The 27,563-nt window shown below is 35.6% G+C and overlaps 1 protein-coding gene across 9 annotated transcripts in view; it reads right to left on the bottom strand.

Moving 5' to 3' along the window:
* TBL1XR1 (TBL1X receptor 1) overlaps nt 1-27,563 on the bottom strand; it is a 172,654-nt gene that overhangs the window by 60,466 nt on the left and 84,625 nt on the right. For 6 of the 9 annotated variants that reach the window (XM_046002231.1, XM_046002234.1, XM_046002232.1 and 3 more), the window contains exon 2: nt 26,788-26,856. The exons of 1 other annotated variant lie outside the window; for it this stretch is intronic. The gene's annotated coding sequence lies outside the window, so the exon portion shown is untranslated. Of the gene's footprint in view, nt 1-11,023; nt 11,140-26,787; nt 26,857-27,563 lie in introns of all 9 variants that reach the window. 2 more of the 9 variants (XM_046002238.1, XM_046002239.1) reach the window with 1 other exon arrangement.

The raw sequence follows: 27,563 nt of genomic DNA, 5'->3' as shown, positions 1-27,563 counted from the left end.
ACTACCCTCATGCTAGTTTCTTCTTGCCCTGGCTGCCAAACTGCTATTTCAAGATACTGTTTCCGCAAAGTCCAAAATTCCTTAGTCTGGCAATGAAGTCCCTTCAAATACAGCAACCTACAGTTACAGCTTCTATTCCTTCCCACTCTTAAAATCAAGCCAGGCTGCATTGTGAAACTGTCACTGTGAAACTGTGAAGCTTTCAATATTGCAATTTACAAGAAAAAAATACATACATTTGGTCATTTGATATGTATTTCTCATACATATTTGGTTTTAGTCGCACATTCCTGACTCAGAGTTCCCAAAATCCTTGGAACTTCACAAGAAGAGTGCCACAAGAGAGTGGCAAAGGTGTTCTCTTGGTATGCTGATGAGGTGACTTTGGGACCACACCTAAGGATGGGGGCTGGTTGCCAGGAGAACCAACTCTGTGATTAGAGGTTGGGATTTTTTAGTTCCACACCTACCAAGTTTTGGGGAAAGGAGAGGGCCTGGAGCTTGAATCAATCACCAATGATTTGATCATGTCTGTGTAATAAAGCCTCCATAAGAACCCAAAAAGACAGGGATCAGAGAGAATTTCCAGGTTGGTGACCGCACGGAGACTGGGAGGTGGTGGGGGTGGGGGGTGGGGGGAATGCCTAGAGGACATGGAAGCACCACACCCTTTCCCCTCACGTTGCCCTGATGCATCTCTTCCATTTGGCCGTTCCTGAGTTATAATCTTTCATAATAAACCAATGATCTAGTATGTAAAATGTTTGGAGTTCTATGAGCTGTTCTAGCAAATAACTGACCCCAAAAAGGAGGCCATGGGAACTTCTGATTTATCGCTGGTTGGTCAGAAGCACAGGTGACAACCTGGGCTTGTAACTGGCATCCTGAGGGGGAGAGGGCAAATCTTTCAAGACTGAACCTCTGGCAGACAGTGTCAACACTGAGCTGAATTCTCAGACACCAGTAGGGGGTGCAACCTACTGGTCACTGAGGACTGTTTGCTGGTGGGGCGGGAAACACCACCCTGCATTAAAAACTGAGTCTCAGGGGCGCCTGGGTGGCTCAGTGGGTTAAAGCCTCTGCCTTCGGCTCAGGTCATAATCTCAGGGTCCTGGGATCGAGCCCCGCATCGGGCTCTCTGCTCTGCAGGGAGCCTGCTTCCTCCTCTCTCTCTGCCTGCCTCTCTGCCTAGTTGTGATTTCTCTCTGTCAAATAAATAAAAAATATTAAAAAAAAAAAAACAAAACAAAACTGAGTCTCAGAACATCAACAAAAGAGCCTTCCATAACGAAGAACCACAAAGTAGGTGGCTTACAACAAAATTTATAGCCTCATAGTTCTGGAAGTCAGAGGTGAAAAATCAAGGTGTTGGCAGGGCAATGCTCCCGAAGGTGCTAAGGAAGGGTCTGTTCCAGGCCTTCCTCCTACCTTCCCTGCCTTATGGATGCCTTACTCTAGCCACCTCACCAAGTCTCCCTAGGACTCTTCACATTCTTTCCCCCTGTGTCTATAAACAAATTTCATTTTTATAAGGACACTGGCTATACTGGATTGGATCCTACCTAATGACCTCATTTAACTTAAAGAGACCGCACTTTAACTTTACAGAGAACTTATCTCTCTGTAAAGACCCTATTTCCAAGTAGGCTTATCTTCTGAGGCTTATATTCATTGGGAGTTTGGACTTCAGTTTATGAATTGTGGATGATACAATTCAATCCATAACAAATAAGCTGATAAAGCCCAGGATTAGTAAATACAGATGCCACCATCTGTACTTCAAAAGTGTAGATGACAGGTATAGATAAAGGTTAGATGACAGGTACAGATAAAGGTTAACAAAAGCCTTTTCTCCCTGCTCTTCAGTTATCTCCTCAGCATGCCCGTAAGATAGATAAATCCTTTAAAACAGAATTCAAAACAATAGTAATTATGGTGACTATGAAGGCATCAACATGCAGGGATCAATTTAAGTGACATTATGTGGGCAAACATATTACTGTCCAGAATTCAAATCACTCTTCTCTTTTCCTACAAGTGAGTTACTCATTCCCAGTGTGACATGCTTTGGCCAATGGAAATCCAGCAGATGTGATACATACCACATCCACTCACAATTTTAAAGGTATTACAAGTATCTGCTGGTGCTCTTACTCTCTTCTCCTGCCACAAGAATGAGGATGTCCTATATATTGGACCTGCTCTAAGAGCCTGGATCAAGTGAGAAGACACAGAACAAAGACACAGTCAACCAATATTATCTACATTTAAGATACACAGAAAATAAATACTTTTTAAAACTAGCAAAGTTATTTGTAGTCATAAAGAAAACTAATATACTTTAAAGCAATATTCTGACTGCATGTAATCCCTACGGACAAATAAGAATTGCAAAGAAACTTTAAACTGCTTTCAGTAATCTTGAAACCAACATTTTCAGAAAGGAAAAATATACACAAATAGAGAAGCAGTAAAAATTGTTTTGTCTTCTTTCCATGATGCAGTGCTATAGAAGCTAGCAATGTCTGGAGGTCGTAGAGCAATACACTAGGAAGGTAGTGAGAAGCTGAATGTGTCACACTGTCCTAGAGAACAGTCTGTCTTGATGGCAAATACATTATGATCATTTCACTTTTATTATGAAACTTGTATATGATGGAACTGAATACGAAAAAACTAAAATTAATATTTATAATACACTGATAAATATTCATTTTTTAAAAAGATTTTATTTTATGATAGAGAGCGAGCAAGAGAGGGAACACAAACAGGGGGAACTGGAGAGGGAGAAGTAGACTCCTGCTGAGCAGGGAGCCCCATATGGGGCTTGATCCCAGAACCCTGGGATCATGACCTAAGCCAAAGGCAGACAGATGATTAACAACTGAGCCACCCAGGCACCCAACACATATATTTTCAGTAAAATTCACACAATATAATCAAGTTTTGAAACCTATAATCATATGTATGAATTAAAATATAACTAGGAACTCGTGATTTGTCTTTCTCTTACTAAAAATACACATTTCCTAGGCCTAAAACAACCTACAAGGAGTTAATAGCATCCTCGTAGTAAAAAGCATTCTATACTTGGATTACAGTCTTTAAATAAACACTGTCCACTAAAAGAAGTCAGAATTCCCTACAGGAATGACCAATTGCAGGGCTAAAGCAGGAAACTTAGAACATCTTGTCATTCAAGAAAGCAAGAAGACTACCAAAGACCACTCCTGTCAGGTCAAAAGGAGACAGAAATAAAGTAAATTAAACCATCTCAAAAACAGATTATAAAAAATAAAAATAAAATCCACATCACTGGTCACCTTGAGAGGTTACTAGAGTACCACCAATTCAGTATTCTGAAAATTGGTAACTAAAACATTTAGGCACATACTCTGCCTTTCTTGTGCAAGTCCTATTTCAGAATATTACAATACTTGATCAGGAAGAGTCCTTTACAGAATTCCAGCCAGTCAATGCAAGAAAATAATAATAATAAAGTAAATATATAATTAGAAAATAATCATTTCTATCCCTAAGAAAATAATGAATCTAAGCAACAATTTATTAATGATGCTAAGCCCATTGGGGAAAAATCTGGTGCGCAAATGTGTAAAGGGTGGATTAGGCTAACAACAACTGAATCAACTAATCAGTATCATCATCACTCAAAGTGACACAACCAGATGCTCTACGCCTCCTGCGGTGTCATGCAAATGGTCATGATCAAAGAACTCCAAGTGAATTTAATCAGGTCAACTATCACTTTACAGACAAACAGGACAACAGTGAATAAGGATGCAGAGCCAAATTCAGAATATAGGAAATTCAACAAATGAATCGCTTTCTCATACCAATAAATGGAAGGGGCTTAAATTTAGCAAACCAAAAGCAGTACGTAGACCTTACTTGAATTCTGACAAAACTAACCATCTGAAAAGGTCAACTGGGAGACAAAAGAAAAAAATTTAATTCTCTTTACCTCTTTCAATTTCTCATAAGGCTTTTATCTTTTGTGGACCACTGTAATACATAAAGCCTAACCTTTTCTCCATATTAATGGGAAGGGTGGGGAAACTAACAATGAGGGCAGTGAGTACAGAGACAATATAATGACTGTTATTTCCTACTCAGCATGTATCCTAGTAGTCTTCTAATCCTTACTTTGTTTAAAGATTAAGATCTTCATTTGAATATAATATCCTGGGCTTGACTCTGTTCTGGAAAGTAGCTCCAGAGCTGATGCTCTCTAAGTTCATCTAGACATATCAACGGTTTTCATCAGATCAATTTAGTGTACAGGTCTTAAATAGCCTTCTTCCTGGGGCGCCTGGGTGGCTCAGTGGGTTAAAGCCTCTGCCTTTGGCTCAGGTCATGATCCCAGGGTCCTGGGAACAAGCCCTGCATCGGGCTCTCTGCTCAGCAGGGAGCCCACTTCCTCCTCTCTCTCTGCCTGCCTCTCTGCCTACTTGTGATCTCTGTCTGTCAAATAAATAAAGAAAATCTTAAAAAACAGCCTTCTTCCTTCAACATAACACAAATGTATCCAAGGTGCTCAAATAAGTAGTTTTAAAGAAACAAAATTCTAAGGCCGAGCAATGGGTGTTTTTCTTCTCTGCTCTCAACCTCACTGTTTCTTAGAGAAGGAATGCATTTAGAGACAAAAGAGGAAACTATCTACACCTGTAGACAGCAACTTCAGAATCTGATTTACTCCAAAAATATTAAGAAGTAAGTAGTAAAGTTTTCCGATTAGAAGAGTGAAACCCCTTGATTATCACATGGTAATCAGATATTTAACCTTTGTTATTTTATCAATTAATTATGTAACTAACCCTTTTTTTTTTCCTCACACAATTTTCTTGCACAGTTCTCTAAAACAAATGAAAGGAAAAAGAGATATTCTTTCAAAAATACATGAGGTTCTGCTTGGGCCACTGATCTCAAAAAAAACTGACCTCAATTAAAATACCTAATGTTATAATTAGAATTACAGAATATTAGAATATTATCTAGTATTAATTTTATATTAATATATAATATTAGAATGTTAGAATTAGAATTATGTTATATATAAAATGCTATAGTGAAAATGAATACATATTAGAAATAAGTATCTGAATCACTAAGTTGTACAACTGAAACTAATATAACGTGTGTGCCAACTATACAATTAAAAAAAAAAAGAAAAAAGCATTTGACGTGAGTTATATACATTTTTAAGACTAAAACTGTTCCCACAAGTCACACCTATTTTCACTCTACTACAAGGTGTCTTGGCATTTTATAGGTGCTCCACTTACCTAAAAGCTCAAAATATAAATTATAATAAGTATAACACAAATCAGGAGGAAAGTAGTATTTGGGGGGGGGGGGTCTGCTGATATAAAGTTAACTGCTAACTGATAATAACCTATAAAGAATCACAGACTTTAGAGCTGAATGGAACAAGAGAATTTTTCCCTTCCTGTTACAGGTTGCCCAGATTGATGAAAAATCTCACAGCATTACATGTATATAATCACTTTCTTTGAAAGAGAAAAAAAAAAAACTGATTTAAAAAGACTGAAAGTGATTGCTATAGCATTGTATGAACATTATGGAAAACTGAACCCACTAAAATAGTGCCTTTGCAAAACAGAGATGAATACAAAACATCTGCTATCATTTCTAAAACTTCTATAGAGATTTGGATTAGGAGAGGAAGAGGGAGAAGATGAAACGAAGACCTCCACCCATCTAGTCTGTGTCTGGTTATTTTATCACATGTCACTGGATTATCTTAAAAAAAAAAAAAAATTTAGTCTATTCATGGCCAGCAAGCATGAGTATGAAAATTATTTCCCTTTCATCTGGTTCTGTATTTAAAAAGCATACTGTGTTGAAACTCAAGACTGCTAGAAACTAAAAGAATGTTCCTTTTTTCCATTACGTGGTAGAAATGGGTTCACCTTTTTCTTGTCCCTGCTTGTATTATTAGTGGTAAAAGAAACTGAGGTCAATACCTAAACAACAAGAGGGAAGTGGTCAGAGCTAACAGCAACAGGGAAAGCATTCATTTCAAAATTAAGTTTTTTGCTGATATAGATCACTACTCTAAAGAAAAAATTAGACTGGATCATAAAATGTGCGGCATAGGCGAGATTTTTTCAAACACTGATGACTCAACAAGTACTCTATGAATGACAACTTATGCTCATTAAAAAAATGCAAGGTACATGACAACAAATACTTGATTCTTATTATTCACTACTTACTATACTTGTGCCTGGAATACAGCCTGATTCACAAAAGACACTCAATTATTATTTGCTGCAAACAGTAAATAAAGCTCGCTCTTTCTACTTAGTCAATAGTGTTTTAAAAGACAAGAAAGACAATCTTCAATGACATTCAACGTTCCTTCTCATCCATTCCCAATTTGATCTCCATTACCTGTGCAATTTTAATAGCTTGTATCTCCATTTCTTTTTGGCCAAACTCTGAATATGAAAAAAGAAAAAGGCCCACCACACTCATTTCTAGCCCACCAGCGGTCCTTGCTTAGTATGGCATATCAAATTCACCCGTGGCAGCCTTTTCAAAGTAATGTCATAAAGTTCATGACAACCCTGAAAAGTCTTAAGTTTCAGAAAGTCAGAGGTACAGCCCAGGCCTACATATTTTGACAAGTTTCTCAGGTCACGCGAACCATGACCTGTGTATCATGTCACAAAATTCAAAAGCTTCGCTATCTTTGAATCCTGTAACTGTAACACACACAGACCCCTCTCTTTTACTGTAAGCTCCTTCAATCTTTCATCTACTCAGTTTTTCTAACGCAACAGGTATTCGTGGTCATCTCAAATTACTGAGGATACTTCTCAGTATCCTTCAATCCGTCATCATATTTCCTGGACCATATCTATTTTCCCTCCACTTTGATGCAAATCTACTGATTTGACATATGAACAACAAATGCTGAGATCCTGACACTCACTTCAAATAGCCTTTCCATTCCCACTCAAGCCCTTTCACTTATGTAAATCCCAAATTATAATGGTATCTAACATCATTTTGCCCTCCTTTTGAGTCATTTGGTAATCATTTTATTATGCCTTTAATTCCTTGTCAAATTTTCCATCATGGACTTAAAAAAAATTTTAACTTCCCTCAAAGAACCCATCTCAACAAAAGCCTCTCAATCACAGGTGACTTCACTTCTTTGATAAAAGCTAATAGTACTTTTTTGTTTACCTCAAAATCTTTATTTATTCTATTTTTCTGTGCTGACTTTCTAAAGAAGTAAAAAAAAAAAAAAAAGATACAAACGAGAAAAAAATTGTACCACAGAATTTGTTGGGTCTCCTACGATATACTACCATATCATTAGCAAAAATTACTAGCCTTTCTTTAGGGAATTTAATGCAGAGGCTAACAGAAACAATAGCTTTTTCTCTGCTCCAATAATAAGCACCTTTAAATAGATAAAGAAATAATATTCCATTTAAAAGAGCAAAAAACCCATTATTTACCAAATTTATATGACTAAACATAGCATTCTACTGAAAGACACAAAGACTGAGCAAAGGAAAAGAATGGATTGGTATTGTACTTGTACGGCAACATGTGACTATCCATCTGAAAAGTGGGCACACATGTTTTACAACAGACAAAAATAAATTCCAGATACATTTAATATTTGGATATTTTAAATAAATGTGTGTGTCCATGTACCTAACACACACATACTTCACATATACGCCTTAACAAAACATTGAGGCTACCTGTCCAATATAGAGAACAGAAAAAATCCTTTTTAACGAAGACTAGAAACTCAAAAACTATGCAAGAAAAGACAGCTATATCTGAATACATAAAGATTTATCGTTTATCAATGAAATACATATCAAAGTGACAATGAGTAAGATTACACTCACTAAAATTGGTAAATATTTAAAAGATCTAGAATGCCTATTTCAGACAGAAATGTGGGGAAGGCTCTTTCCCTATATTTCAAGTGAAGATGTGAAAAAGCTCTTTGGAAAACAATCTGTCAACCTCTGTTACAAGTGAAAATATTAGACTAAATCATAAGAATTTGTTATTTTGTTGTTAAAATGGTCAGCCAACAAATATACATACCCTACAACCTAGAGAAATAAAATGTAAGTTCCTAAGGACACTTGTTTTAGAAACGTTGTTTTTTTAGTGGAAAAAAAGGGGAAACAAAGAAATAAAATAAATGTTCATTAAAAGAGGAGTACCAAAATAAGACTATAGTATATTCATAATATTCATGTACTACACAATCATAATATTCATGTACTACACTGATTGTGTAGTACATGAATATTATGGACCTCTGATTTAGTTCAGTGTCCCCCTATTGGGAGACAAAGGGAAAGAGTCTCCTTTTATGTATAAAATGTAAATAACCACATTTACACATTTAAATATAATGTATCAAGGAAAAAATATTTTTGAAAATTATTTTTGTTATTGTTAAAGTTCTACTTTTGACTTTTTAAATTTAAAACACTTTATTATTAATCACCGTCAAATCGGCTGGGTTTTCATACTCCTTAATCTCCACTTCTGGCCACTTGAAGAAAATCACAACTGTCTTTGAACTTTCAACAGTTGGCTTCCTGACTCTGCCCTCTTTCCTCTCTTGAACCCATTTTTCTTCCTGCCCTAACACATGTACAGCATTTTTAGCCTTCCGATCTTCTGTCTACTGTCCCAACTAAGGGTTTCAAACACTCTAAAGAATCAGAAAATACCTCTCCTGTTATGTGCCACTCCACATATCCTGATCTTTCCCACTCAAGGAATTCAGTTCCAGCTGACCGATGCACACATCTATTTATATGCCTTTTGGGAATCTCATAATTCAGTATTATCTGAGGCAACTTATATCCTATATCCCAAATTTGTTTCTCCTCTTCCCCATAATTACCACTGATTCTACCACTCACAACACTTGAAACTTTAGTATCCTGTTGGATATAAACTTCTTAACCTCGGTTTTTACCTGGAACTTTATAGAGTCTATCACCTATTACTGTAAAGCACCACTTTCAGCCAGGCCTTTCTTTCTACAGTACCTGCCACCTGTATTACTACATTAGCCTCAGAGTCTTCTACGTCTCTTCCTATTATCTTCTGACACCAAGGCATAAACCATAACTGACTGATTATATCATGTTTATTTACTGCTACTTAATAACTTCTACACTGCACTCCAAAAAGAATGGCCAGGCACTTAAGTTACCCCTATGTGATCTCAGAGCATCTAGCCGTACAGCATCTCTTGAATATATGCTCCTCATATATATTCATGTGTAGCATTCTAAAACCCCTGCTTTTCTTTAGCTCTTCGTTCCAACTGTAGGTGCTGAAATTCTATTCTTCAAATGTCATCTCCTTATGAAGCCTATTCAAATACCAACATCACAGTTGGCTGTTTTGTTTTACTTTTCTGAAAACTGGGCAGTAGCAAAAGACTATCAGACTAGAAATTAGAATGTTGATGGCGTCTTTCAAAGGCTACTGCTTTAGACATTTGGACAACAAATCAAGTTCCAGAGCCCCAGTTTCTTATTCTGTAAAATAGGAATAAAATTAACATACTACACACCTCACAGGTAGGTAGGAATGTAAGGAAGATCAATTATAATTTAAGTGCTAATGATGTCATTGTATCACCTTTTATTATGCATACTTGTTTTTCCACCACAAATTATAAATATTTTAAAAAACAGTCTACACTTTATATCCAGCACCCAACACACGGTAGCTATTCAAATGTATTTTTTTTTTTAATTTCATGTCATAAAACACAGTACTCCCATTCCAGCATGAGAAATACAATCCACGCACAATTCATATATACTCATGCACTGATTTTAAAAAAAAGATCCACATGACATTTCTGGACCTCTGATTTAGTTCACCTGAAACCCAATTAGTTATCTGATGGGTGGGGACCCTTTAAAACGGCTGATAAATAATCAAAGAACTCCAAAAATTTTACAATATATAATATGTAAGTAATACAAAGTACCCGTGTGAGGTGACTGTCATGGTGGTATCCTATCCAATCCAACAAATTTATCCAGCATTCATAGTTGAGCATTAGTGTTTTAGTTTACCTTAGAATTGTAAATACTGACATAATGGTTATTTCAGTGACATAAGACAACAGATAAAAAAAAATGACTGAAAGATTGTTTTTTCCTTCTTATACAAAAGCAAAATTAATGATGGGCAGTGTTCATCAAAATTCAAAATAAAATGGAAAGGAGAGGGGAAACAACACTTTGGTCCTATAGAAACCTGTAAATCATATACTATGAGAACTTGAAGTCCTTGAGTTACCCCTGAAAACCATGTTGTATCTTAAACCATGTACCATCTTACACCAGAAAACAAAAAAGCTACCTAAAATTAGTAGAGTCTTGTCTGAAGGACACAAGAACCAACGTGAACAGGCACTCCCTAGCCAAAAATGGGAGAATCTGAACATCAATACAAAAAATTATTAAAAATCTAAAACGCAAATACACTTATTTAAATCCGTGAGTTCACAGGTTATGTCACACCACTGGCTAGTATTTCCAGGCATTTTATTATTTCACAAAAATACTGCTCTCGTATCTAGTATCACATCTGCTCTTATATATCATATCCACACTTTTGCACACACCTGTAATTCATTTTTATATCTAAACTTACAAACTCTATAAAAATCATCCAGTCATAAACTTTAAACTACTCTTGCTATAGTGCCTGGTAAAGCTTCAATGGTTACTGATAAAAAACCTTACTAAGAGTCTGACTCTTAAAAATAATGGCTGAATGCCAAGAACAAGTAGCACCAAAATGAAGTCACAAGTAACTAGGCCATATTATGGATTAAGACAGATGTGGGTAAAAAAGGAAAGAATGAGTTAGACAGGAATGATGAACAGCAGCTGATGAGAAGCAAATTACTTTGTGTGTTCATTTCAAAAAAAAAAAAAAAAAAAAAAAAGCTCACCCTGTATGTGATGTTGCTGAGTCCCATAAACAAACATCAGGCAGCATGACGTAATAGAAAGAGTCCTGGACTGAGCGAGGGGACCTCTGTTTTAGCCCAAGGCCTCAGTTCCTCATCTGTAAAATGAGGATGCTGAATTAGAGATCTGAGAGGGCTCCTCTCCCTCTCCCTTTAACACTGAGGGAGTCTATGGACAAATTCAAGAAGCAGCAATAAAATGTAGGACTTTTGTTAACAGTGAAGTTTAACTGTTAACATTGTCAACAGTGGGTGGGAACAGAGATGAAAACAATGTTCATAAAATTTTGAACTTCAAACAGCAATTACTTTATAATTTTTAACTGCTAGAAAGGTTTTTACAATATACCAGCCTTAGCAGCATTATCATCTAAATAAGATTAGTAATGAGTGACCAAATTATGACCTGAAAAACCCTATTCACCTTTGGTCTGCCAGATAGCCCAAGTAAACCTAGGAAACAGTGCAGAAACACCTTTTGGCTAACAATTATGTTAAGTGATAAAGTGCCTCACAAGCGTCCCCAATTAACTAACTGAACAAAAAATAAAATGACAAGAAAAAATGATTAGGGTAAATTAAACAATTATTTAATTTTAATATGCAATAAAATAATTATGCTTGTGATAGCCTTCTTTGTTAATGAGCATATATTCCCTATGCATAATAATTTCTAAAAATAGAACGTGGCTTCTCCTTCTGACAGAGCTAACTGGTAATTCTTTTCCCAATGACACTTAGGAACATTTAAAAAGTGTTAAGTTCTCTACACTGAAAGAAATCAAGCTTCTACTAGTAAATAATAGAAAGGCTCTGGTGTCTCAAAAAATTGGTGGTTGTCTAACGGCAATTACCTAAATAACATTAATTGCCTGGTCTGAGTAAATACTTCAGGGTCTAATAAACTGAATACTACGTTTTTAAGTTCATACATCAGCTGACATTCTACCATTAGTTTATTTATTGCTTACAAGAATGCTATGGTTCTTACCTGGCAGACTTAAAACTCCAAAGATCTAAGAATCGATAAACCTATCTCCACAACTAAGGTCTGTCACAAACCTATTCTTTTTAAGAATGTAATCTGTATCTTTTAAAGGCTATAAATAAAGATACAATGAAACATTCAGTGAAAAAAAAACTTAAAATTTGTTTTTTAAAGCCTGTTTTATGAAAACTACCTAAAGTGATTATAAAATAACTTGGCATACAGGCAATTCTATTAATTATTCATTTGAGCATTTCACCTTGGCAATATATTGCCTAGTAAGTTATTCAGAATCACTAATAAAATTGTCTCTGGTTGGTAGAAACAAAGGCAAAAATAAAGCAGTCTTGATGGCAATGAAATTTGTTCTTGGTTAGTCTTAAAATGGTTGTAATATCTATGTATCTTTGAGATAATAGAAAAATCTGTGAAACAAACTTTTCATTTAAAATGAATTTATTTTCCATTTTAATTTAGGTATTTTGATTTATAATCCTAATGAGTTGATTAAAATAACCTTACACTTAATGGCAAACAACAGAAATCAGGATGTATATGCAAAGCATATTCAGGGTTCTATTTTAAGCATGAGCTGTTTTCAAAAATTTTTTCCATCTACCTTACCACCCCCATGACTTTTTTCAGAGAGACTTATTTACTAACAAAAATACTACAAATGATAAAATACTGTAAGCCATATTGTTTTTAGCCAGTATTATACAGATGTAAAAACCAGCTCCTGCAAAAATTTAGGATCGAACTACTAACTTGGGTAAATTTCTCCTCCAGGAAGGGTTGGCACCAAGATCAGCAGCAGCTAAAGGAGAATTTGAAATTTAAATAACTAGTTGGTACATCACATGAAGCCCACTAGATTGTTCCTAACTAAATTTCTATTTATAGAACATCAACACATTTGTAATTCTTTCCACCACTTATGTAAGGCATCACATGGTATAATTTGCTCAAAGACCAGAATACCTCATTTAGTTATCAATAATATAGAATTCTTGGAACACTATAAATGGCTAAAGCTGGGCACAACATAGCAGCACGAATGCTTTGAAAAAGTTATAATATCTAGAAATGGTAATTCTTTTTATTACTGCAATACAATTGGAGAGGAAAAGAAACAAAAGGCTAAAAATAAGTCCAACTCAGACTATTTTGGTTACTAAGAAAACATGAAGCCCTTATAACATTATGCAATTTCATATAACTTTTTATTTTCTAAAATATATTTAATAACTGCTTAGTTTTGTTGGAAATTCTTGTTTCAGGACTGGGGAAGAAAAAAACTACCAATAAGAAAGAAAATGAGTTGATCAAATGAATGGCTAAAAATCTCACATCTCATTATTACAATTTGTAATTACTAATTTGTAATTATTAATATTGTTTTACTTTTCTCTCATCCTCACCTATTTAAAATTTATTCTGATGTAGACATTTTAAAACTCTAGCCTATCAGAATAGATTTCCTAAGGGTAAATAGGATAAGAAATGAATTAGTATTTTATAAATGTTACACTTAATATTGGGTATTATATTTTAATGGCACTACACCTGTCTTTCCAAGTGTTATAAAAGAACCACAAAATTCTGGAACAATGATCATTTGCCTTTTAATCCAACAACTCATTAACATACTACGTTAATGTTAACCACATTCCTAAAATACTGGTTTTTAAAAACAAATTCTAAATAATACATTATGTTAATAAAAATAATTTCAAAAACCCAAATTCTAATTTAACCTGGCTAACAATTCTAGCATAAAAATTATGCAGCAGTCTTCTTTTGAAAAATGAATACAACATACTTAGAAAAAAATGCATCCTAAGCCAAAATTCATAAATGACAACTGGTCAATTTAAAAAATGGAAAGAGATTCTAATACTTGTCTCTAATACTATTTTCAAAAACTTGTTCAAAATAAGCAACCCAAGGGATTCCATCTCCCATTAATCATACTTGACACCAAGCATACTCTAATTATGTATCCATCCCCTCAGAATTTATGTATTATAAATGATCTTAATGAGCCTTTGCTATGTCACTTTGAAGGAATCAAATTATTTGTGTGGGTATGTTTTGTCTTCTCACCTTTATTGTTCATTTTCATTTCTGTATCTTTCTGTATCCTAAAAAAGTTCAAAGCTCAATGTACAGGCACAAAAATGACAGCCATAAACTTAATTTTAAGTATTTTCAAATAAAAAAATATCAATTTTCATTAGATTACTAACAACCTATTAACAAATAGGAAACTGATTAAGAAAAATACTACCTACTATTATTTTATAACATTTTATTGTGAAAAATTTTATACATGCAGAAAACACTTAAAAAACTGTACAAAAGTATTCACACGGCCACCACTAGGATTTAGAATTAAGATTTCTATTTGTCTTACCAGTCTCTCAATTGATCTAACTACTGAAGCATTTCAAAGTAAGTTGCAGATCCGTATACTTTCCCCATATAAACTTCAGCTTCTCTGTTAACTATTTACAGTAAAGTACTAATACAGTGTTTGTTTCAAAGAAAAAATTTATGTAATATACAATGGATAGATATTAGGTTTACCATTCAAAGATATACTCGAGTAACCCAAATCCCTAACAGGACACAGGGTATTACTATCACCCTAGAAAGTTCTCATATGCCCATTCCTGCTTAAACCCTTTTCTCCAACACCCATGCATCCATTTTTCTTAGCCCTGCCAACTACTTTTTTTTTTTAAACATTAATTTTGCCTGCCCCACTCTAACCCACAATAGGTAAATTTGCCTGTTTTTAGGACATGATAGAAATGGTATCATCATTATGCCCTAGTTTTATATAAGGCTATATTCACTCAGCATTCTGTTTCAGGAATTACTCCCAAGTTGCTGCCGGTATCGAGACTCTGTTCCTCTCTATTGCTCAGCAGTGCTGGGTTGTATGTACACAGCAGTTTATCTATTTTCTTGTTGACAGACATCTGAAATGTTTCCAGTGTAGGGGTCAGCCACATATTTGGCACCGTTTCTACACAGAATCTGGTATTCCACCATTATGGTTCTTTCTTTTGCAGGATTTCCTCTCTCTTCCTCCTGCCGGACTCCCATCACTCTACAGCTGCTGTGGTATTTCTGAATTTGATCTGATTCCTCAAGCCAGTAAAGACTGCAAACAAGCCAGGAGAAGCCTGCCTGAAGCAAAACACCAGCAAGATGAGAAACTCACCCAAGCGCCATTCCTTTTCGTTGTTGTTGTTGTTGTTGTTGTTGTTGTTGAAGAAACTGCTTCAAGTCCATTTCCTACTTGTTTTTGTTTGCTCTACGTGTCCACATGTTTTTTCACATACCGTCCAGAGGCTGTATTCACAATCAGTGGGAGGATTTGTCCAGGAGGAGCCACTACTTCATTTTTAAAATTATAACTCCCTATTTTTCCACTTCAGAAAAATGATTCTTTCTTTCTTTCTTTTCCTCAAGGGCTTGAATAATCTAGTCCCTTTCGATCCAAAGAGTCGAACTAAACCAAGAAAAGGTCTCTGGGAGTGGGAGATGTTGAGAGCTGGAGGAGGGAATACTGTAATTCTGTCCATGAACCAATGCAAGTCCCAAAGGCATCCCAAGACATGTATGTAGAACACACCCAAAGAAGCTAAGGTTTTGAGACCTTTGACATAAACCACTCTTCAGATCCCACACAAACCTGGGTGGTACATGCAAGGAGTAGGCCCATAGCAGCACAGCAAAGCCTCGGAACACTGAACTGGCATTGGAGGCTGACACTGCCATGCCACAGACAAGGAGAACTAACCACGCGGATCACCTGTTTTACTTAAAAAAGAAAACCCGCAACATTCATAAGATACAATCCAAAATTATTTAACATACACAGGATCAGGAAAATCTGACCAATTCACAAAAAAAAGACCAGAATGAGACACCAATCTTGAGATTATTCAGATGTGAGAATTAGCAAACAAAAATGTTAAGGCAGCTATTTTAATCCATCCTCCACAAGGTAAAAGTATATTAACAGAAAAGACAGAAGCTCTCAGAAGTATAAAAAGAACCAAATGGAAACTTTACAAGTGAGAAAAATCTAGAGAAAAAAATGATTTGACAAGTACAAGCACAAAGGAACATGAACACTGAATAACTGATTTCCCAAGAAAGAAAATAACACAGATAAGAAAAATATCTAATTATAATAAAAGAAAAATTTCCCGACATTCTGCATCTTTAGCACCAAACAGTAAACAAAACACAAAACCTAGACTAAAATGTCTCATTATTCTATCTCCTGAGATCCTGTGCAAGCTCTCATGATTCATCTCTGAAAAACATTCTGATTCTCTATGATTTGTAGAATACAGAATTTTAAAGAATGCCGGACTACCTGAAGTTCATCTGGTTCAAGTCTTGGTTCTGTAACTATGACAAATGATGAAATGGCATCACTTCTCTGAGCTCTAATTCCTTCTTTGTAAAATTAGGATCTACTTAGTGAGGACAACTTACTTAGCTTTATAATGCAGACCCATTGTTAGAGAAGGCAGGTAGTTTTAGGCTCTAACTGGATACCCGGAGGTCAGCAGTGAGGGAGTCATAGCCAGCTGTGGGGAACATCAGAGGCCTGCCTGGCCACACTCCACATGAAACCTGATCAAACCAGACAGGCCCATGATGGCGGATGCCACCACGGGAAAACCACTGACCCAATGACGAAAAAAATTCACAAAACCCTCATCCCCACTCCAAGTAATGGATATTCTAACCCCTAGTTAACAACCCTCAATAAAAGACAGAAACCCAGCCCACCCCAACCCCCCCACCCCCACCACTGCCCTGGCCCCAGGGCATGCAGCCCACATGCTCCAGTTTCCTCCCATCCCAGCTCTCACATCCCCAGAGTGTGTACTTCCACTTTAATAACCTTTCTTGTTTGTGTCATTCACCCCCTGTGTTGTGTTTCTGTCTCTGAATTCTTTCTTGTGACAAAACCAAGAACCTTTGGTGACAGCACCTTAGGAACACAGGCTGGGTCTCTCCCCCAGTTCACCTGGCAACACCATGATCTAATTCTAGGAATGCTCTAAAGGTCATTCCTGCTTCCCCAGGCCTTGGCATTAGCCAAGTTCTTCACTGCTCTGATTACTTGTTTCTGGCAGATAAGGAGAACCCACAGGTCAGGAAGCTATGACTAGCAAAGTCTAGGGCAACACTGTCAACACACATACAATACAAGCCACAATGCAAACCACATTATATAATCCTAAATTTCTAGTAGTCACATGAAAAATTTAAAGAGAAACAGGGCAATTATTCTAATAATATATTTTACTTAACCCAGTATACAACCCAATAAAATACATATGATATATATATATTTAACCCAAATGGGATTTCTTATAATATTATTTCAAAATCAAGATTATACCTTGTCTTCAAAATCTATTATATATTTTATATTTACAGCACATCTCAGCTATGACTAGTCGTATTTCAAGTGTTCAATACCACACATCGCTAGTGGCTACACTATATACTGCAGGTCTAGATATGGAGGTGGAAGGGTAAGAGGAAAGGGACACATTGGCAAACAAGGGCCATGGTGTCTGGATGAGTCACAGAACACACACACACATACACGAACTACAGACCGGTGGTGATAAAAAGGACAGTCCTACATGGCAAGAAGATCAGAGAAAGTTTGTTTTTTGAAACAAATTTACATCTCTACTATGAGTAGAGCCCACTTTAAGGGGGGGGAAAAAAAGATATATAAATGACTTCCATATCATTGCAAACTACCTGAATTTAAAGTATTTCTTTTTATGAAAGCTACTGTTTACTTCATCCTATCCACAACTGTGGGGAAGAAATATCATGTAGGGAATATATTAAAAGGCATTATAAAACAAAATATTTCTCAATTAAATGGTTTTAAAGATTTAGGGAAGGAAACCCGAAATATACTTCAAAAGTAGACAATATTAACATCAAAGGTTTTATTGTGACTTAGTTTCTGAAATTTCGGCCAAAATATCAAATCCCTGCTTTGAATGAAAGCAACAAAAAGCCTTAAGTAAATTTACAAATACCAAAACCTCTCTATATTTTTAAAACAGATATAATTTCTTGGACAGTATAACAATTTTATTCCTTGTTTCTCATGCCAAAAAAAAAAAGGTGATCTTTGTGAGAACCTAGAGTCCCACCCTAGTTTCATCTGCCACAGTTTCAATCTTCTCAGAATTGCAGACATACTCAGGAAAGGACTGTGGAAACAAGACCTGGTTCAGAGTGGACTTTACAATTTATTATCTATGTGATTATGAACAGGAATAATGGATTCCTCATCGATAAAACAGAGATATTAACAACCTCACAAGGTTACAGAGAGATTTAAGCAAGATATTTACTAACACAGAACATTCACTACACCTTCTATTTCTGGTCTGATTTTTTTTTTTTTTTTTAAGATTTTATTTATTTATTTGACAGAGAGAGATCACAAGTAGACAGAGAGGCAGGCAAAGAGAGAGAGAGGGAAGCAGGCCCCCTGTTGAGCAGAGAGCCCGATGTGGGACTCGATCCCAGGACCCTGAGATCACGACCTGAGCCGAAGGCAGCGGCCTAACCCACTGAGCCAAACTTTTAAATCAATCAAAATGTTTTTCAGTGTCTCCTACACATTTAAATTATTTCTGTGTAATGTGTTCTAAATTCGCAAACCCTTACGTTCCTAAGTCATTTTTTAAAAGTATCAGATTATAGGGGTGCCTGGGTGGTCAGTCCGTTAAGTGTCTGACTCCTGATTTTGGCTCAGGTCAGGACCTCAGGGTCATTAGTTCAAGCCCTGCATCACTGGGCTCTGCACTGGCAGCACTGTTCCTGGAGCCTGCTTAAGAGTCCCTCTCTCCTGGAGTCTCTCCCTCTGCCTCTTCTCCACACTCTCACTCTTAAAGTATCAGATTATAATGAACTCAAAATGATCCCATTAAACATCTGAATAAAAATAAACATCAAATCAGACTGTCTTTTATATAATATAGTGAAATAAGAACTTTAGCATCTTTTTCTTTTTTAAAAAATATCCTCCTTACAGGAGGAAAACAGTAATCAGAGGAAAGAAGAAAACAGTCAATGAGAAGGATCTCTATTCCAATGAACCAAGGGAAAACAATCAAAAGATATGACTGAAGGCATAAAAAGGGCCAACAAGGAGAAGAGAACAAACAGTACACCTATTAAAACCAAAAATTCCTGTCTTTTACATACCAAACTTTACTAAGTTAATTTATTTTGAGAGCAAAAAAATTAAAAATTAAGTAACAACAACAACAAAATGCATTACTATGCACTAGAAAGACACATGGATTGATGAAAGAAAGGAGCAGTGGAAATAAAAAGAGACTCCTAACGGTTCCAATACACCCAAGAAACTTGCAATGGCCTGTAGGCTCCAAATTTTATGGCTATCTTGCTAATATGAAAGGATGTGGCCCAACCTGAATGTGTTAGAACCTAGTAAGAATGAATTTAACATAGTCTGGGTAGTGTGAAAAGTTGGAAATACTTAGAAATAAGGCCAGAAAACAGTCAGGAATAGGACAGTTTTTGTTTTAATGTTATTCCATCAACCACCCATCCTTCTACCTCTATGTGGGTTTTAAATTCTTGGTGTCACTCTACTCTGAGTCCCTTGAGGTAAGAAGAGAGCTAGGTTTTGTTTCTGACTGCATGGTGCCTATATTAAGAATCTATGGAACTGACACCAAAATTATGTGAAACATGAAGATAAATTTTTAAATAACAAAAACAACGCACCATAACAAGTTCTACTACAACATTTAATATAAGGCTTAAATCCATGTAAGAATCCAAGCTTTCTTTGACTTTCAGATGATAGATAACTACAATCTTTCAGGTCCCATTTTAGTTATAGAAGCCTCAACATTATGTAACATCATCCAATGGTAAAGATAGAGGAGATCAATTAAATATAACTCCAACATGTATATGCTCTCCTTTTCTGAGTTTATCTTTTTTTGTTGTTTTTAATAAAAGATAAACTATACATTTTCAAAGAGACAACTGCTCAGACATATACAAAGGCATAAGCCCTTCTGAAAGAAATTGAGCCTGTACATATATCAGCTTCATCCATTAAGGGGGGGAATACTCTAGAGACTAAGAGTTTTTCAATATATCCATTTTACTACTGATTTGAAAATTAGTTCTCCAGAGGCATAAATTCTCAACCAAAAGAAAATACTTCACACAATGCCATTTATATGGTAATGCCATTCATTCCTCACATTTAATAACACCACTTCAAAATTACAGGACAGTGAAAGATGATAAATAACAACAATAAACTTTTCTACAACAAAAAGAACAAATTAATTTACAGATGATATGATTAAAAAGTAGATAGTAAAAGAGGGGCGCCTGGGGGGCTCAGTGGTTAAGCATCTGCCTTTGGCCCAGGTCATGATCCCAGGGTCCTGGGATCAAGTCCTGCATTGGGCTCCCTGCTCAGTGGGGAGTCTGCTTCTCCCTCTGCCTGCTTGTGCGCTCTCTCTCACAAGTAGATAAATAAAATCTTTTAAATACAGAAAAAAAATTTTAAAAAAAAGTAGAAGAAGGGAACAGAGATCACTGCTTCTTGGGAGCTACTTGGGAGGGTCACAACTCTTTGGGGCCTTTTCTTCAATCTAGCAAACCACAACTTTTATCGGTTCTCAAGTTCTGGTTTTATCGGATAATCAAGTTCTGGGTGAACAGATGTTAACAAAACACACCAGAGCAACATGAGAACAAGAAGAATGATTTACTAATTCATACTGAAAAACACAACTGCAGCCGGAGAATTCACTAAAGCACAAGTGTTGGTGGCACCCAGTGCACATCTCGCCACTCAATTTCCCTAGGAACCAAGCAGCTTCTTTCCACAAACACCTGAGGGTCAGCTCTGGCCAGAAGTTAAGTCAGGGAGGAGCTGCCAAAAAGCTGATGCCCTCCCCACCCCACAGCATAACTCCACCAATAGGGAATGAGTTGACAGACAAATTACTACAGCTTCACTGGCCCTGGAATGCAACAACTCAGAGGCATGTTCTATTCTACCTCCCAAGGTATAGGATATCAGCCCCAAAAGTACCTACTGTTTCAGGCAGCTGTCCTGGCCTCTTTGTCTCTTACTTCCCCACCACTCCCCACCCCCACAGGAAATTTTTGGGTTCACTTTTCAAGTAAAATAGTTCTTTCAAGGGTCTCATTCCACTGAAATCAAATCTAAGACAACTGGTCAGCATGGTTATTTCTTCTTAGTAGGAAAATCTTACCGTTAAGTCAAATTAATTTTAAGAAGTTGTGGGATGACCACAAAATCACAAAAAGAGAAAATAAGAGGTCTCAAAAAACTGGTCAAAAAAAAAGAATTGACACATTTTCTTGAAAATAAGGATCTATCTTTTGAACAGTTCAAAGTAGAAGATACACAAACACCTGTAAAACATACAAACTGATGCAAATTAGAACTATAGTGAGACACCATTTCTCATCGATTAGATTAAATACACACACACACACCCAGAAAGTTCTGACTATACACTGTTTGCAAGTGAGTAAACAGGCAACCTCATACATTGCTGGAAGTAATTTAAGATACCATAATGCCTAAGGGAATTTGGCAAATTGCCTTAAAAAATGCGTATTTATGATCACACCTAAAACTCCCATTCTTGAACAGATATGGTACATCCATGTAGAAGACTATCACACAGCCATGAAAAGGAATGAGGACTGACTCCATACAGTGCTATAAGATGATCTCCAATATAAGTACATACATGGGTTTGCTTATTTTTTTAAAACTAGCAATTACAGATAAAAATCAGTTACCTAGAAGGGGAGTAAGAAAATAAAAATGTAGCTTATTTCGAAGCAACATAAATGTTTTATATATAATTATAAAACAAAACTATCAAAATATTTAAATTCTAAATACTAAAAACAAAATGAAATAAAAGGACCTTACTATATAACATGAAATATTAAATTTCATATTTCAAATATTTATTTCATAAAATGAAATAAATGGACCTGACTATATAATAAGATGGCAGAAAAACTGTGGATTTTTCTTCCAAGTGAATTTACTTCAAGTATTATAAAAGTAATACTTTGACTGTAAACTTCAGTGGAACACAGGCCAAAATTTAGGAATCATACTAGTGCTACTGGTTTAAATATAGAAATGCGTATTAAGATAAAAATCAGTATTATATATGACAGTTCTATATGCATTTTATATATTTTAACTCACATGTTTCATTTATATAGTCTGTATTTTATACTTTAATAATATATGCTATTTTATACTTTAATAATATATAATATTTAATAATACATATTATAAATAGAAGAAAAAAGTTTATGTAAAAGCCAACTTAAAAAGGCTCCTTAGCCAAGAGCATTTGAGCATCATACTAAGAATAAATACTGTAATGCAATATACATATAAAATATTTAAATCCACAGGCTCAATGATACTTTAAAAAAAAAAAGTCCTCACTGGTCTACTTTCCCAAGACTCTAGGAAACAACTCAATAATTTGAAAACTGGTAAATAAAGGAAAGAATCAAGTATTTCGTATGCCTTTCCTGTGCAAACTGTGCCACAGAGTAACCAAGTATCTGATGAGGAAAGTTTCTCTTTACAGAGATACTACAGGTCATAAATAATGCCGTGATATAATTAGGATATCAACATCTTGCATGTTCTCATTGAAATAAGAAATCTAAAGTGAGCAAGAGTGACCTAATATCACGGAGATAACTAAATGTGTACATCTTCATGGAGTACTTAAGGACCTTCTTATGAAATATTCTGTCACCCTGACACCACAAAATAAAGAAAAACCTGAATTAGATTAAGCTCTTAGATATGACTGCTGATTTGCAAAAAAGCACAAGGGAAAGAGAGGCTTTTTACTACAGGGATGCAATTAACAAAACACAAAATGAGGCACCTCACATGGTAAATAAATTAAAAGGGAAAAAATGCAGTAAGTAAAGAGACAGAAGAGGAAGATGTACATACCAACCAAATGTAATATATGGATTTTGTTGTGATTTTGTAGAAACAACTATTTATGAGCAAATGAGGAAAATTTAAACAGCTATTTAGTAACATTAAGAAATTATTTTCATGATCTCGTATCCATTAGAATGTTCACTATCCAGAAAGAAAGGAAGGAGGGAAGGGAAAAAGAAAGAAGAAAGAAAGAAAGAAAGAAAGAAAGAAAGAAAGAAAGAAAGAAAGAAAGAAAGAAAGAAAGAAAACCACCGAAAATAACAAGTGTTGGAAAAAATGTAGAGAAAAGAAAAATCAGAACTCTTGTGTACTTTTGGTGGGAATGGAAAATGGTACAGTCACTCTGGAAAACTGTTTGTGGAAGTCCCCATATGATCCAAGAGTTTCATTTCTGGGTATATATCCAAAAGAAGTAAAAGAATCTTGAAGAGATATATGCACACACATGTTCACTGCAGCATTATTCACAACAGACAAAGATGGAAGCAACCTAAATGTTCAATAACGAATGAATAAAGAAAATATGGTATATGAATATAATGGAATATTCAGCCTTTAAAGAGAAGGAAATCCTGTCACATGCTGCATGCTACAAAACTGATGAACCTAGAGGACATTATGCTAAGTAAGCCAGTCACAAAAGACAAATACTGTGATTCCACTTATACTGTATAAAGTAGTTAACATCAAACTCAAAACCAAAAATTAAATAAAATGGTTGTTGCCACTTGCTGCCAAGAAGGGGAAATGGGAGGGTTTTGTTCAATGGGTATCAGTTTTATAAGATGAAAAAGTTCTAAAGAACTGCTGTACAATGAGAATATAGTTAACACTACACTTAAGTATACTAACTGCACACTTAAAAATATTTAAGATAACAAATTTTGCTTTCTACTATAATTTTTCAAAGTATATTTGAATCCCTTTTCAAATAAAAAATAAATTACTGTCAGTTTTTAAAGTGTGATAATGGTATTGTGGTATATATTGTTAAGTAGTCCGTGTCTTACATAGATACATATGAAAATATTTATGAATGAAATGTGGTACATGTATTGGCTCCAAAATAACTGGGGGGGAAGGGATGAAAAGAGACATGGAACAACGGGGTTAAAGACGAAACAAACCTGGTGATTACTGCAGCTGGGTGAGAGTTCATTATGCTAGTCTGTCTTCTTCAGTGTATAACTGAAAATGTGCTCAATAAAAAGTTAAAGTACTAATACATATTTGCTGGCCAATGGCTTCTATTAATCAATGAGATATTTACTGAAAAGAGTATGCAACATTTATTTAGGAAAGTAGCTGTAAATGATAAAGATGTAAGGTGCAATTAGAGTTAAAATAGCTTGTACCTAGGCAAGTGAAGAGTAAGCAAAAAAAGAGTATGAATCCTCCATTCTTATTTGTATCACAGAAAAAGTTGAGGCTGGGGGTGGTAGAGAGAAGTTATACATTCCCACAAAGCATTCCTTGATGGCATTTTCAGGAGAAAAAAATATAGGATACTATGTAGCACAGGTTTCACTAAAAACTTGGGCATCTCTCAGGTTCATGAGAAAACTACCACCATGAACCCAATACCTATAAATGTATTTGCACATCATGTAGATGTGTACAAATGGCGGTGGTGTCCTCAGACCACAAGCAAGTTATTTTATAATCTTGGCCTTCTTCGTCTCTAACGCTGACACCAATTTAGAACCAACATAAGTGAACATAAATTTCTGTGATCATGACTTAAAAATTATTTCAGGACTTCTCAACAAAATTGGCAAAGGAGTTGGAAATAATCTGATTTGAAACAGTCTAAGAGCTGTTCCAGAAAACACCACAATGTATAGTTTCTGTGAGGGGCACACTGAAAAATTTACTTGAAAATAAGCACTAAGAAAAGAGAGCCCTAGGGAGCCTGGGCGGCTCAGTGGGTTAAGCCTCTGCCTTCGGCTCAGGTCATGATCTCAGGGTCCATCCTGGGATCGAGACCCACATCGGGCTCTCCGCTCAGCGGGGAGCCTGCTTCCTCCTCTCTCTCTCTCTCTCTCTCTCACTCTCTCGCTGCCTGCCTGCCTACTTGTGATCTCTAACAAATAAATAAAGTCTTAAAAAAAAAAAAAGAAGAAAAAGAAGAAGAAGAAGAAGAGAGCTCCCCTTGCACACAGCATGAGAACCTCAGATACCCTGCTTAATGGATTCTCAAATGGGGCATGCCATAAACTGTTAAGGCTCCAACAATCAAGAACACCAACAGATTTCAAATGTGAACTTCAAACATAAAGCCAAGGGCAGGTAATCCAAATGATGGCGCTGATTTACCACAGAGCTGTTTCTTGCATGAGAAACTGTAACGCTCCAAAGGAAACAGCAGATTTAACATTGGTTACTGAGTCACCCAAGCACCTTAACCCAGCAAGTGTCTCATAAATTAACAAAGACCACAGATCCTTCATGCTAGGTAAGGCTGTACAAAAAAATTCTTATATTCTTCAACATCTACCATTAACTGCTGAGAGAGAGAGGCAACAGGGAGAGGAAATCTTCCTTTTAAGAACATACTGACAAGTTCATCTTTAAAATGAATCACTTCCTAGGAATACGTTCACAGATAACTCATCTCATTCACTTATCCTGGTTCTAGTTAGTTTTTAGTAGCTTTTATTTCAGACTGATGCATCTACTATTTCTCACCAAGTTCTATGAACCTTTATCAGTTTCTAAAGGTATCTGATTTAATGTTTACAATAAAAGTTTGATTAAGTAAAATAATTAAAAATTTTAATAATGTACTATAGAAAGTATTTTGAAATAGTCATTAATTCTAAAAAACCAGAAAGTAAAGATTCATTCTTCTACATTTATTGAACTCTAAAATACATACTAATACCATTTAGATTAGGAATTACTTTTTGTATGGGAGAATCATTCTGATTTTACTTACCAGTAATGACATCACTTAGTCTACAGTGAGAATAAACTTTAGAAATCTAGTCTGATTTTATCATCTAACTTTACAAGTTTCTGCCAAAATCCCAGACATACAAAGAAAAGAAAGCAAATCTCAACTCCTACAGAATGGCTTTTCCGCTGTATAATATAGTTCACAGATTTTTATTCCACAGAGAAAGGTTTCTAAAATGTTGTTTTTAAATAGTAACAATGGCTCTCCTGAAAATCATTCACTCACTAAAAACAGGTAGACCTTTAGCCATTTAACTGCCCGTTATCTGTAAATATTAAGATAAATACAATATGCAAAAAGACTTTTGTAAGATGATTGACAAAACACAAAGAGCTATTACTGATGCTATAACCTCAACACGAAAATTCTATTCACAAAATATAGTCCACTTGTTAAGAGTATCATTGCTATATAATACTTTTCATCCTGGCAACCATAGCCAAGAGGTTATAAAATCTATGGATAATGGAAATCTCCAAACTAAGGGTTCACCCTTTTCTTTTTTAATTAGATAATAAAAATTACTTTAAGTAATTACACACATTTTTTTAAACAATTTCTTTACTCCAGAACATAGATGTATTTTGTCAAACTGTGAGAAACTTTAAAAATTCTTAATAGATGCTGACAAATAAGAGAATAATAAAAAGACCAATTAGAATACTAGCATTTGGAGTGGGAGGGATTCTTACCATTGGCAGTGCATTGATGTGGGGATGTGCAATTGAATATCCGGTACCGCCAATCACAAGTTTCTGATGCTGAGAAAAAGGAGAGTAAAATATTCAGTGTGCCCTAAAACAAGTTCAGCTTAAGAAATTTCACATACCAAATATTCATGTATCAAACTCTATGTCTGTAAGGTCCCCATCACCAGTGATTATCCTTCTCTCCCTCCACAACTGTTATGAGGAGCAACAGCAACTTTTGAGTAATATGTGGCAGGCCCTGAATCTTTACAACATTCCTAGAAGGCTGACACAATGAACAAAATGAAAGTGGAAGAGATGAAACTGCACAAAGTGCAATTTTGTACACTTCACCCTGATTCAACTTAACTTGTGCAAATATTACTGCAACAGGATCCAGAACAGTGTGTTCATAATCTATGATCATATCATGAGTCATGAAGACTGGTATCAACTGGTCTTCTACATATTCTGTTTAATAAAGACAAACACATGGTTGGTTTCAAGTTCAATCTCTTCAGAGTTTACGTTTGACAGAGCTGACACAGTCCCCTGAATTGCTAAGCCACAGCCCGCTATTTTCTGTGAGCCTTCTGTGTCAATATACAAGCTATTGTTCCCATACTCTGCCAAAGTGGCAGCTCTCAGGTGGAACATGGACCACAGCAGACGCCACCATGTGCTGGGCTGGATGGAGCACAGCTTCAGGCGAGAGGGCAAGTGGACTGCCAGAGAAAGGAAAGCAGGAGCTTTACTGCCAATATCTCACTGGTGAATTA

This window comes from Meles meles, chromosome 4 (assembly GCF_922984935.1).
Source record: "Meles meles chromosome 4, mMelMel3.1 paternal haplotype, whole genome shotgun sequence".
In the NCBI taxonomy this organism is placed as follows: domain Eukaryota; kingdom Metazoa; phylum Chordata; class Mammalia; order Carnivora; family Mustelidae; genus Meles; species Meles meles.
This window is presented reverse-complemented; position numbering and strand designations above follow the sequence as displayed.